The 17,375-nt window shown below is 49.7% G+C and overlaps 2 protein-coding genes across 2 annotated transcripts in view; both read left to right on the top strand.

Moving 5' to 3' along the window:
• The window catches only part of LOC143369251 (uncharacterized), a 185,419-nt gene that overhangs the window by 53,638 nt on the left and 114,406 nt on the right, over window positions 1-17,375 (top strand). The window contains exon 3 of the mRNA XM_076812952.1: window positions 7,888-7,967. The gene's annotated coding sequence lies outside the window, so the exon portion shown is untranslated. The remainder of the gene's footprint in view (window positions 1-7,887; window positions 7,968-17,375) is intronic.
• Window positions 1-17,375, top strand: part of Rab3-gap (Rab3 GTPase activating protein) — a 313,138-nt gene that overhangs the window by 221,471 nt on the left and 74,292 nt on the right. The gene's annotated exons all lie outside the window — the stretch shown is intronic.

The raw sequence follows: 17,375 nt of genomic DNA, 5'->3' as shown, positions 1-17,375 counted from the left end.
CTGCTCGTCGTAGGGAGAATAGCCTCCTGTTCCAAGGCCAGATTTCATCCATCTGAAATTATCGTGGACGCAGGGGAGTGATCCTGTCGGTAGATCCGTAGTAATACGACGTGGACGTTATCGGTGTCGTAACTCGGTTGTGTACATCGATACCCGCTCGGCTACAGGATTGGATAGCGCCAACCCTGAATTGGTCGTGGTGGTGGGACAGCGGTTTGGTCATCTCCAGATTTGATCCCCGGTGTCCACGTCCCTACGGGGACACGTCAAAGCTGTCGTACATAGATCGGCAAACACACGCGACGCGGCCCGTCCACGCATTGTGGTGACGTTAGAACGGATCAAAGCCGATGCGTCGCGTCGACCACCCGACATCCTTGTTCCCCCGTGTCATCCACGACAGTATCGTGGTAAAGAGTGCAACGACAGTGGTCACTGCGGTGAATCGCGGCTCGAGACAGCCGATAGGGTATCGATCAGCTAAATTCGAATCCCCCCGCTGAAGCTGGTCGCAGTTTCTGGCCCTCTGGCAATTGAGCGGATCTACCGAGAGGCCATAGGTCTTCCAGATGTTCAAGTTGAGTCGATCACTCCAGCAGCTCCTACTCCGTCGGATATCACGGTTCTGAATACTCGAGTGGGGGTGTAATTAATCATCCATTGCGTCGAAAGAGTGGTGGATTCAGGGCAGTTGAGTTAAAAATAGTAGAAGTGGATGCGCCTGGTACCTCTCTCTGATCTCTCATTGAATATTTCACAGGCGTAACTGGGGTGGCTATCCTGTGAGAATATATATATATATATTCCAGCGCCGTTCCCGCGAGAAGGTATTCCGAAAGAAATTTTCCTGTCGTTTGGCACGGGGCGTATTCGGAATTGCCGCGACTCTCGGTGCAACGTGACGCTTGTTTAGACATTCCCATTCCGGGGTGAACGGGACAGGATCCCACCCCCGTCCGCCAAGTAATAATACAGATACGCCCTTACGATCCCATTCGGTCTTGCGGCGCGAAAGAATCACGCAAATTTGATGATAGCGGCATGCAAACGACGCGCCATTCTCGTTCACGGCCCAATCGAAATTTCCCTGCTCCGCGTCGGAGTAATCGCATCCGCCGCGAAAGTCCTTTATAATCAGCGCAACTTGCAGCCCCGACGCGAGCGGCAAGAGCCTCGGGACTTACTGGAACTCCGCGACCGAGAGAAATTTCACGTTTGCAGGATCTCGTAAAACTCGCAACTTCCGCAAGATTTTAACTTTCTTTCAATTCCACCGAACTCCGATACCTCTGTTTGCTCCGCTTACGATCTACCATCAGAACTCCCTGGATTCCATTTCTCGAATGAACCACTGTTGGGGAAGTCGCAGCCGTGGAACGCTTGTTGGATTATGCGGACGCAACATTTGTTCCTCGTGCGTTAATCAGGACGAAGTGTTATTAAGATTCCACCCGCCATTTCGCTGGCATTCCCCCCGATAAAACGTTACATCCTCGCGAGGGACACTTGAACGATCAAGCGTCTCGACGGTGCTGCACTGTGGCAGTAGAATAGGCGCACGCATAGTCAGGCGGCGCGCCAATTAGCCCCGCTCAGCCGAGGTGCGTCGTCTTCGAGCTCGTATCGACACCCCGGCGGTGCAGGATTTAATTCCGTCCGGTGCTCAGGTTTTACTGCAGCTTCTCGCGAGCAATTCCGCAGCGTTTACGATCCATCGTGCATATATTCCGTGCGCGGCGGACAGTTATCAGGCGTATCGCGTGCAGACCGTCTACGTCGAGTATAATGCATCGCCGAGTATTAGACGACGCTTGGAATGGATCAGAGAGATAACTCTAGGAGCAGCTTCCGTGATACATGCACACCCGTTGCCCGGCGGAACAGCGCGAGAAATGGGAATCAGAAATTGCTTTTCTGGCAGTATCGTGGCTCCATTTATTGGAAAAATTCTCGCTACGTGTGTCCCTCAACGTGGACCGTTCTCTCCTCCTGCGAAACGTTTCTCGGTTGCTCAGGCCCGGTATCGACCGTTCATCCCCGCGAAACTTCCACTGCTTAATTAAAGACTCACCTCAGAGTGCTATTTTTCACTCAGCCGATCGAACTCCGCTCCACGTACCTCGAAAATCCATAGATTAAGGTATATCCGTTGTCTGGAGTCGGTGGATGCTAATGGGGGATGGTGGAGGAGCACGCTTTCGGGTCGGAATATTTTTGAACGGGAATGGAAGCTTCTGGGAAAAGTGTCGAGCTGGCGGAATTTCAGGGTCTCGGGTGTCGTGACTTATAAATCGCCCTCCCCCCCCCCCCTGCGCGGGCGACAAAATTGAAAACGGACCAAAGAGACGGCACGTGTGTTGGGGCGCGTTCCCGTAGAACACCGACCGACCTGGGAATCGCAAATTGCTTCCCCAACGTTTCTACGTTCCACTTATTGGAAAGCCGATTTCGGGGCGGTACCACTGCGCCCCTGAATGGGCCAATAAAGCTCCCTTATTCCCGGCTAGAGTCTACCTTTATTAAAATAACTAATGGTTTTAAAGCGAGTAAGCTTTCGTGCTCGTTTGCGCGGCTACCCGGCCAATTCGTCGACGGGGAGGAATTCAGCCGCGTGGAAATTGCATGTGCAGAAATTACATGATATTATGGGCCTGCGGAAATATCGCAAATGCAACATCCAATTTACCGGCTCTTCTTGGGTCGAAGTTTTCAATCAGCTTACAGCGCAATTACCGGGACGCGCGAAATTGACAGATGCTAGAGCGGTCCTTACGCGGAGGCGCTTGTTTTACATAGAATTGTATAAGGAATGGGGATCGGAATTTTTCTGGCATCGTGTAGGTAGATACTAGCAGATTTTCCGGACGCGAGCGTCTACGCTGCAGGCTTGGGTCAATCTCGTTGTCCGCAGGGAAGGCTAAGTGTTCATTACAGAGAACGAAGCAACACTGCCAGCCAATTTTCAGAAAGCTGCGGTCCACATTCTCCGCCGACCATTTCTCTGTCCTCGTACAATTCTCCGATTGACGAGTGGCGAGGATATTATTCGCCACACCCGACCACTTTGCATTTCGTTTTCTGACCTCGAGTTAGTTGGTCAACGATCATGGAGGTGTTGGTCACAGAAAGAAGTAGGGTCTTGGAAATTTTCGTTGCAGTCAATTCGGAGTAAAGGAATGATCGTTTCGAAGTAAGTAGAACGAGAAAGGGACTTGAGCAGGAATTCTGACGATGATCGATCGTCCGGCGATTCGTTCGAGCCCAGCGAGTAATTTGGTTTTTCAATTATCATAGACGTCGCAGACCCGTTCACGTCGAAGTATACGGTACAGCGAATCACGATGGAGACGCGACGGTGAATGGAGTTCTTATCGATGCCACTTATCGGTAACAGTATCGCTTTGTGTCAGAACCTTTTCGCGAGTCTGGCACCTGGGAAGGTCACAGGATTTGGCGAACATTCGCTAAGGGCTGCTTCACGTGACATTCCTGAAAATAGTATTCAAGTAAAGTCACAATTCGCGTCTCCTTAATAAACTACGCGGTGATCCTCGACGCTCCGCGAGATACCTCTGTTACCTAAATATCATTTGACCCACTTCACTCACTTCTTCCGCCAAATTTACCTGCTCGAAATAGAAATCGTTCTGAAGTCAAATTTCCATCCAGTCTACTTTAGAGATTCCATCTAGCTACTAATTGCCCGAATCCGCACAGAACTTTCCCGGCACGGTGCATTTCAGGAGTGAACTTTACGTACACTGCTGTTGGCGAGATAGCAGAAAAGTGCAGTACAACAACGGCCCTATCAAAAATTAATTCCCAGAGATAATACTATCCATGGCAATGGTCTCCTTCGGGCTCGTATCGTTCCCGGCAGCGTTCAAATAAATTCCCCCGCCGTATCTGTTTCCCCGAATAACTTTCGAGCATGCAACTTTCATCCCGCCAGCTTTCTGTACGCGCGATTCGTCGCGATTAACGGCAGCCTGCGCGGCCCCGAATCGTCGCTCATATCTCGCGTCAGTAATATGCTCGGCTGTTTTCATCGTATCTCGCGGCCAGTATTTCGCCCGTCACGGAAAAAGTGGCAGGACGAATAATTGCATCGATTTCTATATATATATATTTCTATATATATATATATATCCCCGAACGTGCAAAAGTAATTATCGTTAAATTGCGTTATCTGGCTGGGCCAGGACGTTCGACAATCGCAATAAGTACGCCCTGGAAACGCCGAAAAATTACAGATAATGTATCTGACACCGTATTACCCTCCCTTCCCCCGCCTTACGAACCGATTACCATTATTAACACGCTTTATTGGCGGACGGGCTCCCGCGGGATCGTTTTTCTCCCTCCGAACCTCGTTTCCACCCTTTTTCGTCCCCGCTCTCCTGTAACTTGTCCCGATTCCCCTGGAATATTTGCGCGCTCGTCGAGCACTCTGGACGACCGAATAAACGTATTAATCCGTCTACTACGGTGCGATTAGACAATGAAATAGAATCCTGAATCGACTTCCCTTTGTCACCGTTTGGCACCGTCAAATGGCTCTGAGAAGTGTCCGAGGACTTGTATTTTCAGAGCTTACGTATTTCAGTGTTCAGACGTTCCGTGGCAGGTGGCGATATTTTCGAATGACGAAGCAAGCGTTGTCCGAGAGAGTGGACAGGGTGCAGACTCGCGACTTATTCAAGAAGGGAAACAGACACCGTGGAATCTCTTTGGCCCCGGCCCGTTGCATTATGTTGCACGAAATTCGGCTCGGACCGACTGAATTCTAAACTCGGAGGCCGGAATTGAAGTTGGGGCAAATTGAAGCCGCCGGCTGGAGAGGCCACGCGGCGTTTCGTTAGAGGGAATTTTGATAAGAGGCTAAATGGAGTTGCAGACTGAAATTAGCAGACCGCCACGTGCCGTTTAAGCGAAGTTAGTGTAATTAAACGGGACCAGTTTGATCGGAATGCGCGATTAATTGACCGGATGCGGATTACCTGCAATTGTGCATGCTGTCTGGCGACATTGCAATTCTCCTTAGACAGGCTAGCTACACTAGGAATTTTCACCGATCCTTAGGAATTCTTTGCGGAGATGCGACGCCTCCCCCTGGTTCTGTTTCTTATCCCGCCTTTTGTCCCCGACGAAACCAGCCCCGTGATTCATCCCAGTTGCGTGATTCACCCCGTTTATACAACCCTCCCCCCCCCTCCCCCGTGCAGCCACTGTTATATTCGCCGTCGCTTCTGGAGCACCTCATAATCGTTCTTTTGTTTTTCGCCAGCTCGCGGCGGAACTTCGAATTCACGCGTCGTTTGCGTCGGGCCAGCTCGTCGCTGAATTATCCCCGGGAATCCGCGCGTGGAAGTAATTACTCTTCCGTTGAAGTTGAAGCCCGCGGCCACGGGCAATTAATCACGGACTTGCTTATCATAATTAATTGCAGCTCGCGCGGCAAGGTCCGCGACACGCCGCGTCCACCGTCGATTCGCGGGCCGGCCACGAATTTGCCCGACGCAGTAATCCTCTGGCGGGGCTTTGTTAAAATGCGTCGCGCACAAGTCGTTAAGCCGTTCGTTTTTCCCGGCTTCCATTAAGAGGCGTCGGCGACTCGAACGAGCATCCTGCCGAACTCGAGGAATTCTCGTAGCTTCGACGAGCAGCGTTTATGCGAGTGTTATTTATCCAATTTATCCAGCATGCTATTCAATTACGTGCGCCTACGGAGGTTAGTAGGTTACTGTATAAGGTAATCGTGGGAGAGATGCCGCACTGCGAAAGGCGCCGCACCTTCGTTATTTCAGGGTTATCGGTAATAAAATAGAACAGTGTCGATTTTATTTTCTTTAGGCTGCTCGTTTATCTCCAAAAGTTATTCTCCAATTCAACTGAAACTTTTGTATTTTGAAGAATATACTTCTGGCTAGGGGGGAAACCAGAAAAAAATTAAAAAATTGAAAATTCGTAATTTTCTAAGACGTTGAAAGGATGAAAACTACAGGGAAAAAGTGATTTCAAACTTCAAGTGTCGTTATTTTCTAAAAAATGTTATTTTTGTATTTTTTTTCTGGTTTCTCCCGTAGCCAGAAGTATATTCTTCAAAATAAGAAAAGTTTTAGTCGAATCAGATAATAACTTTTGGAGATACAGGTCCCACCGATTTGGATCAATTTCTTTACGCCTTGACTTTAACGACTCCCCAGTGCCGTCTGCAATGATTAATTATAAAACCAAAAAAAAATTCTATAATTTAAGACATCCTTAATACAACGCAAAAAGTCCCATTAAATTATATGTAGTAGTTTTCCTTTAATTAATTCCTAAATATCACCTATTTTTGGGGGGCTCTAGACCAGAAGGTCCCCTTAAAGGAACTATTTTTTTAAAAGAAAAACTTAAAATTAACAAGTTTAAATAAAAAATTAAACGTTTTTTCGAAGTGCGGCACCACTCCCGCACGTGCGGCGTCTCTCCTAAAAAATGCATGTTTTTAGTTTCAATTTTTGAAGAGTGAGAAATATTAAAATTTTGATTTTCTTTAATGCCAGTAGTAGGGCAAGATGTCCAACTAATAATACGTATCCTTGGAACAAATTTTCATTGCCAAATGTAGACACGGTGACAATTTTGCGTAAGGTGCGGCAACTGCCCCACAATTACCCTAACTCCATGTAATTTACACCGGCCACTGACTGGTAATTCTATCCGACGAACGTGAAGGAAACAAGTTCTGTATGTTCGCACCCTTGGCTAGATAAACTTCGACCAGACTCCCTATCTTTACGGAAGGGCTTAAATCTAGCGGCAGGTACCCCGCGCTCCATTGTGCAGCGCGCAAAATCGCAACGGGCCGCGCCATTAACCGATGCACCGGCAACGTAATTGCCCTTCCACCTCAACCCCTTGTTTTACGCAGCTATTTGCCCGACGATTATGTCGCTTTTATGTCAATTCGTGAACGCCTTGCTTTGTGCCCGGCCGCGACCCCTAATTGAGATTTTATGGACGGATAGGCGGGCTGGATTTTCGACGGGGTGCGTCGAGATTCCAGATGTGTTAATTACGCTCTAACAACGGCGCGCTAACGGGTCGCAGGTGTAAATTTCACTCGCCTCGCGGTGAGTCGAGGCCGCGCGCTGAATCGATCTCTACAATTTGATAAGGGACGAGGGTGGACTTTTGCACATTGGACTTCGATCTCCATCTATCTCCACTCCTGATGACGAGGCTCTCTTACGAACAGTAACTGCACTTTGACTAAGGTGGTAAGCTTACTCAGAGTTACAAACTTCAATATTTGAGAGGGCAAACATTTTCCAAACAAGTTTCCACGTGATTCCAAACACTCACTCTCTAACGTCTTTGCCTTCTTCCCTTGCATATCTCGAATCTTAACTTCCCACCTTCGAACTTCCTCTACGTTAACGCATACCCATCAGCTCTCTCCCGTTCGGTAGTAACGAAGCTCGCGAGTATCCCGTCGCAGCCACTTCGCCGTGGGTGTACGACGCCAACGTACGAGCATCGGTATAATTTTTTAATCACTCCCAAATGAGAAAGTCGACCGGGAAGCGGTAAATTGCCCTGGCGCGATAACACCTCGCCGTTGGACCGTGTAGCACGGCATTCACGGTTACCGGCACCTCATAGGACACGCCGGGGACCATAATTGAGATTTTATCGGCCCGTTAAACGCTACGAAGTTCCGGTGCAACACGTGCCAAAGTTTGCACAGCGCAGCGGCCCGTGGCCCGGCGAGCGCGCCTCGATGCTTCTTTAAACCGGCTTGATGCTGGCTGCGTCAAACGGCGCGTTCAACCATTACGATTCCAACGATTTCCCGCCCCGTTGTCGTTTAATTGGCAAACACCCTCTCTGTTGCAGACCGCTGATCGCGGACATTTCCTCGGCGTGCTGCGCGATGACTGCCGCGGGAGGCTTCTGCAGGCAGCGACGAAAGATCGGTGAGTTGACCTAGCTGATATCAAGATAAAATCTTGGGGACAGCTAAGATATCGCGGCGGACGGAGGCGCGCCAAGAGAGTTGTTTCCTGCTTCTATTTGAAGATCTGCCGGTAATCTCGGTAATCCGATCATCTTGGCACTGATTAGATCAAGCGCCCTTCGAAGAGAGATTAAATATCGCCGACAGATTCGCAGTTTCGACGCGCTTAAGTAACCCCGCGGGGGGAAAGAGATAATAGGGTTCCGCGGGGAATCGCTTTAAGGTCTGTTTGCCAAGCAGGAAATAACTTTATCGGGGCTTCTTCGCGACTCTGCCGTGCCGCGAAACACTTTACCCGAATTACTAGAACTTATAATGCGATCCCCCGCTCCGGTGAGCGGGCCGCTTAAAGGCCGCCTGCTTCTGAAACGGATTATCAGACCGGAAACGATGCTTCCAGCCTATTAACTCGATAATGAAGAAGCAATATTATTTCAGAGGGTATGATCCTGTTCTTTTCCGGAGTCGGGGCGAGAAGGGCCGATCCAACCGCGGGAAGAGATTAATTTCCGATTGCGCGGCCGAAGGAAATCCCGTCGATCCGCTTCCGGGGGCGGGGGGTTGGTCGGTCGATGGTAGTGGCCGTGTATGCACGTCCACGGTGCACGCATTAGCAAGTTTTTCGACGGTGCCGCTATAAATCATCGTCGAGATGAAAGGTTCGCCTGTGAAAAATGGCAGCCGGGCGTATAGGGGTGGCGATGATCAAGGAAACACCGAAAACATCTTTCGGAAATGAGCACGCTTTCGCTTCTGAATCGTAGCTATTGAACTCGTGAAATTGCAATGCGAAGTTTGAAAATCCCTTTCTATTTTCCACCCTTCGCGCAGGCATTCTTATAAACTATTATAATGATCTGGATTTACTCTAAGGGGAGTTGGAGTTTTCGCGCGTGAATGCATCTTCTTCGTTTGTCATGCAAAAGGATTGGCTCGATGGCGTAGAGGTGGGGCGCATGATGGATTCGCGAGACGCGCTTCGACTCTTAAACGTTCCTTTTAACCATCCCCCGATTAAAGGCGTCTCCCATTGGAGCGATAAGTATTTCAGGCGTAAAGCCCGGCGACACGCGAGAGTTTACGTGGCGGAACGAGCGCATTCGTCGACGCGCGGACAAAATATCGAGCGTGGAACAAGAAAAGCCACTTGGACGACGGAGCCGCCGCGAGCGTGCCACGCCACCGCGAGCCTTCCCTCTAATGCGTTAGTCGACGTTAATGTACTCGCGTTCCTCAGCTACCCCTGAAACACCTTCGGGAAATGCGGCACATGTTGCGGCCGTTTTGGGAAATTCGCTGATGCGGAGACGCCGGTGGGATTACTTTTCGGAGCATCTGAAGCTCGGTTTGCTAGGAGTAGGCAGTACAAATATTCTGATACCTAAATATTCGAGCTATTCGCCCTAATACGCGAGTATTCAGGTTAAATATTCAGAACTGAAAAAAGATTCGAAGCCCCTATACCAAGGGTCCCCGTAATCCCCCAAATAATTCCCTCGCGGCATTAGACGAATCTCCATTCCGAAGTTTATCCGGCAGTTCGAATATTCCTTATCCCTCAAACATTACACTTTATATCCCGCCTTCTGGAAGTTTTAAAAGGGCTCCAGGCGGCGCTCGCATGCTCCAACCGCTTACCTCACCCTTATTGATAAACTCCGAGAGAAGTCTGGGACTAACTTTCCGTCGCGGGCGTCATATCTATCGCGCACAATCGAGATCGACTTTCACCGCTCCGCGAAGCTCTTTCAATTCGTCCCTTTTTTCGCCACACGCGAAATAACGACGACGAAGCGAGGGTGGATTCAGACGGTGGTTCTTTCCACGGACAGGATTCTGGAATCCAGCACGTCCGGTGCAAGGAGTAGATCCCTCTCTCTCTCTCTCGCCAGCTGGATATTTTCCCTTCGACAAAAGTCCCCCGCGCGAAATATATGCATATTTGCTCGAGCCACGGGCAAATATGTTTAACTTCCCTGACGTCGGTCCAGCTTTCGCTGTGTGGCCATAGGCGATTCAATATTACACAAATGTCTCTGGAGCAAGCGTAAACGTTCTCATCGATGCACATTTCACAACTTCTATCTCATCCTGTCGATTCATCTGACCTCCGCTGTCCACTTCTGATTTACATTCCCAATTGAAAATTGAAAGCCATCGCGGCTGTCCGTGCCTGCGGAACTTCTTTGCGGAAAATCTCGCCCGCCACCGATGAAATTCAAATACTCGTTCCAACTCGCGGGGGCGGTTCTCGCTCGTCAGCGAATCCGTGAGACGAGGATTTTACAGTTGCCCCTTATTTAATCGCCCTGGCGAAGGGAACCAATGGAAATGCGGGGATGTGTCTCCAAGGGACGAGAACTCGCAAGAAACTTCGGTATTCCCTCATCGGAGGAGGGGGGGGGGGCGGGGCGGGAGGTAATGTAATTTCGCCAAAATAAATATTAGCCGAAGAATAGTTCCCCGACGTTTTTCTACCAGCGTTTTTTGATACGGCATCGCCGGTCGCTTAGCGCGAGAAACTCCGCCGCGGATCGGTTCGATCGGCGATATTGAAGGCGCCGCTGAATCACACGGTACAACGAGGAATAATCATCAAGGGATTCGATTGAAAAGTTCCATTATCAGCGCGAAAATGGCCCCGGGAGTACCTACCCACTTCCCTTAACAAGCGGCACCGCCCACGATCGTGCGCGTAATTGCCGGATGGGAAAGGCGAGCGCCTTTTCAGGCGACTAATTCGTCCGACCGCTTGACAAACTTGTTAGCGGAGAGCTTCTGAAGGCTCCACCGCCACTTCCATTCCAACTTCTTATTTGACATTGAGACACTCACATTACGAAGTGCTTGTTAAGTGCTCCGTTAAAGCATCTAGATCGCACCACTTTCGGACGCTGCGACGGATTTTCGAAGCGTCTGAACGGGAGACTTTTAAGCTTGCAACGGGAAAGTGTTGCTGAAAACTGTGCTTTCCTTCGATATCTTTAAAGGAAACATAGACAACGACACTACTGTCGAAGCACTACTTTCTTGGAAAGAATCTATGAGAGCAGAGGAATTTTAAATTGCGATGTAGAAGAGTTCGATTATTCCCGAAAAATTATTTCCAATAATCTGTATATAATAATAGATTCACTATCTTATAAATCTGTCCTACGTATCCTCGTAATCGACAAACTATAAGCGCCAGCGGATCCGTGGATTCGGGGAACGTACGACAGAGGGGTTGGATCATTGAAATTTTTTCCGAGAGAGGGAAAAGAAGACGGGGGTGGAACGTATGAATAGCGAGGCAGGAGCTGGCTCGGTTTCAGACACTGTAGTTATGCCCGGGTCATCCTTTGGCAATGCTTTCGACTTCTCAGAAGGATACGCCTTTTTCGTGTCTGGCCATAGCTGGACTTAATTCACTGTTCGCGGCCGCAGTAGTATAAGTGCACCTCAGCTAGCCACGGCACGCCTTTTTGCGATTAATATCAAGCAGTCTTCTGCGTCGTTTCCTCTGTTTGTCCGATATTTATGTAGCGCCGATTCCCGGTTTAATTACCGAGAGCCTTATTAATACGAGAAACTTCAGGAGAATACGAGACCCTCGCCAAGACCTAATTTCCTGCACGAGAAATCACAGAATACTTTTTATGCCCTCCTTCCGAGTATTTCAACGAAAAATTTCAGCTGGTCCTGGTGCTCCGCGAGCATTCTAAACGCTAAAAAATCCTGCTGGGAGACACCGACTTTTATGTCCAGGCGCCTCGATCTTCGGGTGGGTGGACCACAGTAACGGTGCATCGAGGATCGCAGAAATTCAGTTTACGTCTGGCCGAAGCTACAGAGGCGTCTAAATTGTACCGCGGCGAGGGAAATCTACCCGTTAAAGCCCGAACTTCTAGTTCTCCTGGTTAAAACGCACTGCCGACATCGAGGGCCCCTTTGTCCCGCGTGATTGCACGCATTTTCAACCCTCCTGCCGCCGAAACGCCAAAGAACCGGCGTACACCTCGGATGTTTCTTGTCTCGCATCGACCGCGAGCTATCCTGCTCCCGGGATCGCGCCCACGGCACAACGCGATCGCTTTTGCTCCATTTTCTCTGGCCGGAGTTTCCTGAAAAGCTCGACGGAACTTTCTCGCTGGAATAGCAAACGCACTGGCTGGAACAGTATTAACACGTTCGGGGCCAGGATTTTTCTTACCGGCCCAACCCGGAAGTTTAGTTTTCACGGAGCTCCCTTCGTTCTTTCGCCGCTCCCTGTGCATTGTCCTGCTAACGACTCTCAGTTGATCAGACATTGATTGTTTTTCGATGGAGACACTCCTCTCTTGTTACCGCGGCGGCATTTAATTTTGCCGGATCCTTTCTTGGGCGCATCCAGCTTTCGGCGCCCATCGATTCACGTTCCCCCGAGAGTTAGTTGAACAATTGTAGCTGGTGGGTATGTAGGATTCGTCGACACGCGGGAATGCATTATTCGGCGTGGCTGTGCACACGTTACGGACTTCTTGCTGTTGCAAGCTCCGTGTAGACACGCCGCGTGCATGCTCGTGACGTCTCCGTCCATGTAAGCCGTTGCAGCGTGCATGCACGGAAGCGCATTCGACAAGCGTGAGCGCGGCGAAATGCATTGGATTAGGCGGCCGTCGGTTTTCATGCTAATTCCGTGCCAGAGACCGCGTTTCGCGGAGAATCATCGTCTCCCTTGCCGACAGAGGCCTCGAGTAGAGTCGAAGCACGATTGTGAACACGTCAGACCCGCGGATAAGGGAAAAAACCGGCAGCAGTCGCGTAATTTTCAATTCGAACGGATAAAAGTACCTCGGGACCAAACGATAGTTAATCGCTGATTCTTCTACTCACCTTCGTACGAATTTTCAATTTTTGGTAACCCAACGCTCCTGAAATTCCGAAAACCGAGTTGGTAGGTGCTTACGCGTGGAAATTCGTCGATTTTCGCAGCGGAAAACACGAGTGGAATAGAGGTTGCAACGATGTAACTACGGTCGCTGTCGGCCGCGAAACAATGCACTTGCTGATATTTAGTTATCCGCCGTCAACAGCCACCGGTTACGGCGAATTCACGGTGACGCCCGGAACGCAAGCAGATTACACGGAATTGGTTGTTGCGTCGCTCGTAGCGTCGCGAGCGAAATCATTTTTCCCTTGTTCGACGCACGGTCTGTTTGCCTATGGGAGCTCCGATCGGAAAAGTAATTCGTTCGCGCTGGATCTTGGGCCAAGTCGCTTCGCCCCCCTGACACTTTCGACACTGTGAATCGCACGCGTGCGTTTCAATTTCTGCAGCTCAACTGCGGGGAACGCGCACAGCCGGGAGCGGCAACTAGCTCACGTGACCGCCGCGCATTCCTGCGAAATGGGTGCACTCACTGGTCAACGTCAATCATCCCCTCTCATCGCGATTAAAATAATTCGGGGAACGTTAAATGGTCGCAGGTTTCGTGGATCATAGATACCAGGAAAAAACGAGGTGTAATTGAACCACCGAAATTACGTAGTAAAAGCAGCTGAGAGTGGTCATCGTGAATAAATGTGCAGCAGCTTTCCCGGCCGGCTGAGTCCATTTCTGCTTTCAATTTTTCATCGATAGGGATGGCTGGCGCGCAAAGGACGGATAATTGAAACGAGCGTAATACGTAAAAGCCTGTGGTTCGGTGGCTGATTGGGATTACATGGATTATGCAGGCGGCAACGTGTCGCCGCTTTTGCGAAGATGCGTCACAACCGGTACAAAGCTGATTGCGGCTATTATTCGGTCAATGCTCGCTTCAGCGGCGATCGTGTTCCGTGCATGACTCCCTGTCTGTCGTGTAACGCGGTGCATCCACTGGCGGAACTGCACCGGACGCGGCTGCAGCTAGGGCTGCGCACCAAGATGCTTCGCATTAATTAGCACGTACATCAAATTCGAGTGGTATCGTTCGAATCCCAGAATTCTTCAGATCCTTCATGCACGTTCAGGTTTTTTTTTTAGCAATTACGAAGGAATATAGCGTTAAAAGAGGAGCAAGCCTAACCGGCGCCACCGTCACGCCCACGCTCCGTTGTTTATAATTCAAAGAGGCGATCAGCTGGTAATAAATAACGCATTCTCCCTTCCCCATGAATATTTAACGGCGCGAAACCCGACGGAAACCCACCGGGCCGTATTTCTTGCGGGAAATAATGGTCGCGCTGTGAATTAAGCTTGATCAGAATAAACGTCCGCTGTAGATCTTCGTAACAGGCGCGGGGCAAAGCAGCGAGAGAGTCTGGTCATCATGGTAGGTGCTTTCCAGTTATGAGATTCGCGGTTTTCCCGGTTTTATAAGTGAAACGGTGTGTCTTCTTAGCCGTGGGGAGCCTTTAGGGGAAGATTGCGAGTATCCGTAGTGGCAAAGTTATCGCACGACGTTAATGTCTTCGGCGATCGATGGCACAGTTGCCAGTCCCTTTGTAAACTAACGCGGGGAGGGCTTTGACGTAATACTACGCCCTTTTATAACTTAAAACTGGGGGCTTTGGCGCAGCGCTACGTGAGCCGACGTTGCGAGTACCTGGAGTAGCGCTACGCCCCCTGGTATCATTTAACGCGATGACACGTTTAATCGTAATCTAAGGGCAGTCAATTTTCATTTCGCGTACTTGAGCCGCGGAAAATTAAAGAGATCTGTCGCAACAACTGTTTCGTCGCTACAGAGCTAAGGTGAATGTCCCAATTTCTGCTCATGTTCTCGTTTCTGTTCATTTCGTATTTTTCTTATTATTACGTGTAACCGAGACCACGTTGTTCCGTTGCTGCACGCGAGTCGACTCGCAACCGGAAATGCACTCGAGGTGGTGCAGCGCGTGAAACGCATCCGATTAGACGCTGCACCGCGCCTGGCTCCGTTTCGCCACCAGTCGCCGCTCGTAGAATCGCATCGCGGCTCGCTTCGCTGCCAAAATCCTGGCTCGGTCTCCGTTGCCATCGCTTATCTCCAGCGAAACACTCGCGCTCGTGGACAGAGCTGTACCTAGCCCCCGACTTGATTCAATGGAACTGTGGGACACTTCGGGAAGGACGCGTTTCACCCTTCGATGGAGAAAAATGTTTCTAGCCTGTTGGCAACTCTGCGGAGCTTCCTACATTCCTTTAGAAAGTAACCTTCAAGCTGGACCCTCGAGTGGTATTTCTAAGTGGTCCAAGAGAATTAAATACCGCGGCACTCTTCGGCTTATCGTTGCATCTTGCTTGCTTTTAATTCGCGCCAGAACATTTCTGTCCCCGAAACCCCTTTCCCTTCGGTTCTACATCCCCCAGGACAATCAGGCCGTTGAGTTTGTTTCCCTTCTCTTTACCATGGCGTTCGTCGCGCCAGAAGTGAAATTCCTCGTAGAAATCTTTACCACCGACTTCCTGGCGAATAGTCAGCAACTTTCCTTTCGTGGAATCGCTGCGGCGCTCGTGGAAACTCGATTCTCCGTCCCGAATTCAAGCGAACTCGAAATCCGCCACCCCTTCGCCCTCGATGCAGACTGGAAGATTTATGTGCCCGAAAAATGCGCAACGTCCCCGCGCTCGTGTACCGCGGGAACCGTGGAAAATTTGCGTGCATCTCGCCGCTACGTTCAGCCGCTGACGCAGAGGGTGGAGGACAGTAAATAATAAGAATTCGGTGTCTTTAGACGTTCAGCAATTTGGGCTAATGCCAGCTTGCATTTCATATCCGTGAAAGCTCGTTGCGTGTTGAAGCATTCGGGCCATAAATCTCGCGGGGAAAAGCGTTACCTAATATCTTCCTTACTATTTCGAGCTGCTAAGGGAAGGGCTGCGCTCTCCCTCTCGTGACATGGCCTCTCTCACAGAAGCTTGGGAAAATAATTATCTGTCGACTTTCGCCGAACGAAACAACCCCACTATGATATATCACCCTCCGTAGCCCATTCTACCTTCTGGTAGATAATAGTCTTCCGGCCACTTTCCCTCCCCCTTCCTGCTTTTTCCGTGCGTCGCAATTTTTTTCCCGCCCCGCAGCCACTCGTGACGATTAACTGCTAATTGAGGTCCACCAGAAACAGGAACTCTCAAAGAGCCTCCGGGCTCCCTCTGGCTTCTGGCTTCCAGCGCGTGCACGCTGACACAGACGTCATCCTTTCAGTCATTGGCGCTCCTCGTTGTCCTCCCACGTTTCGCGCGTGGAATTTTGTGGCAGACTCTTCTGGTAGCCTACCACGGGTGTAGCGTTTCAAAGCTTTTAGAGGGAAACGCTGCCTGTGGATCTGCCTGAGTAAGTGTGTCTGTTAGCGTAGATACGCTCTATCGCTTGATAATCGCGCAGTTGAAATTCGAATTGAAATTTATGGAAATTGGCAGAAAACGCAACCTGAATCCTGTCACTTGTTACACTTTCAAGAGAGTTGGGCGATTCGTTTGCAAGGCTGAGGTCGAGGCACAGATTCGCCGACTGTAAAACACCTCAGGGATGAGAGTGGAGCTCGGAAGGACGGATAGGAATCCGAAAGGTAGCTCGTTCCGTGGCTCGATCTATCGTTTTTCTTTTTTTTTATTTCCATGGGATCCTACGGTCGACGCTAATGAGATTTGCAGCCACGAAGGAGCCGATAGTGGCGTCCAAATTGGCTGCTTCGATTATCTCCCATTCGACCGTGGATCCAATTAGGACGATCAATAGTGCGCCGGTATATAATTATAAATATAAGTCGAGCGCACCTCCAACCAGCGTTTTCGTCGATGTAGACTCGTGAATTCGGTCAGGGGACTGCTTTTAAGTTGCGGAATATCCTCGGGACAGCGTTCGTTAGGCGAAATCCTCGTTTGAATATCTCAGCATCCTGAATCTTCAAACGCCCCTGCCAAAGATCGGCCTAATAAGCCTCGAGCATCACGCGAATATAAATAGTGCAGGGCAATTTGGAGATATCTCCTCGAAGATGGCCAGGGGAGATGAAAAGATTATTTATTTTTGCGAACATCGAGTCGATGATGTAGCGCAGCAACGGTCCCTGGAAGCTTCCGAGGAAACTTGCACCATAATTTAGTGGTGCAGAGTGGGACTTTCGGCGGAGGAAATGGAGCGTCACCTATGAAATTTTGCAAAATGCACAAGTGTGTAGAATCTTCTTCCTTGACTCTCTACTAACAAGGGAAGATCCCGAACCCGAAAATTCAAAAAATTCTGAAACTTTGTGAATATGTAGGGAATGTCCTCCTGATCACAACGGAATTTTTGTTTGCTGCCCAAATTTACTCGAAGGAGGTGAAATTAACCCCTGAAAATTCGGTTATTTTCCGATTTTGTGTTATAACTCGCGAACTGTAAGAGATAGAAAAGAAGTTTGAAGACAAAAGTTACTTCTTTTAATTAGATCTACC

This window comes from Andrena cerasifolii, chromosome 5 (genome assembly GCF_050908995.1).
Source record: "Andrena cerasifolii isolate SP2316 chromosome 5, iyAndCera1_principal, whole genome shotgun sequence".
Taxonomy (NCBI): domain Eukaryota; kingdom Metazoa; phylum Arthropoda; class Insecta; order Hymenoptera; family Andrenidae; genus Andrena; species Andrena cerasifolii.
Note: the sequence above shows the minus strand (reverse complement) of the source record. Positions and strands in the feature narration are given on the sequence as shown.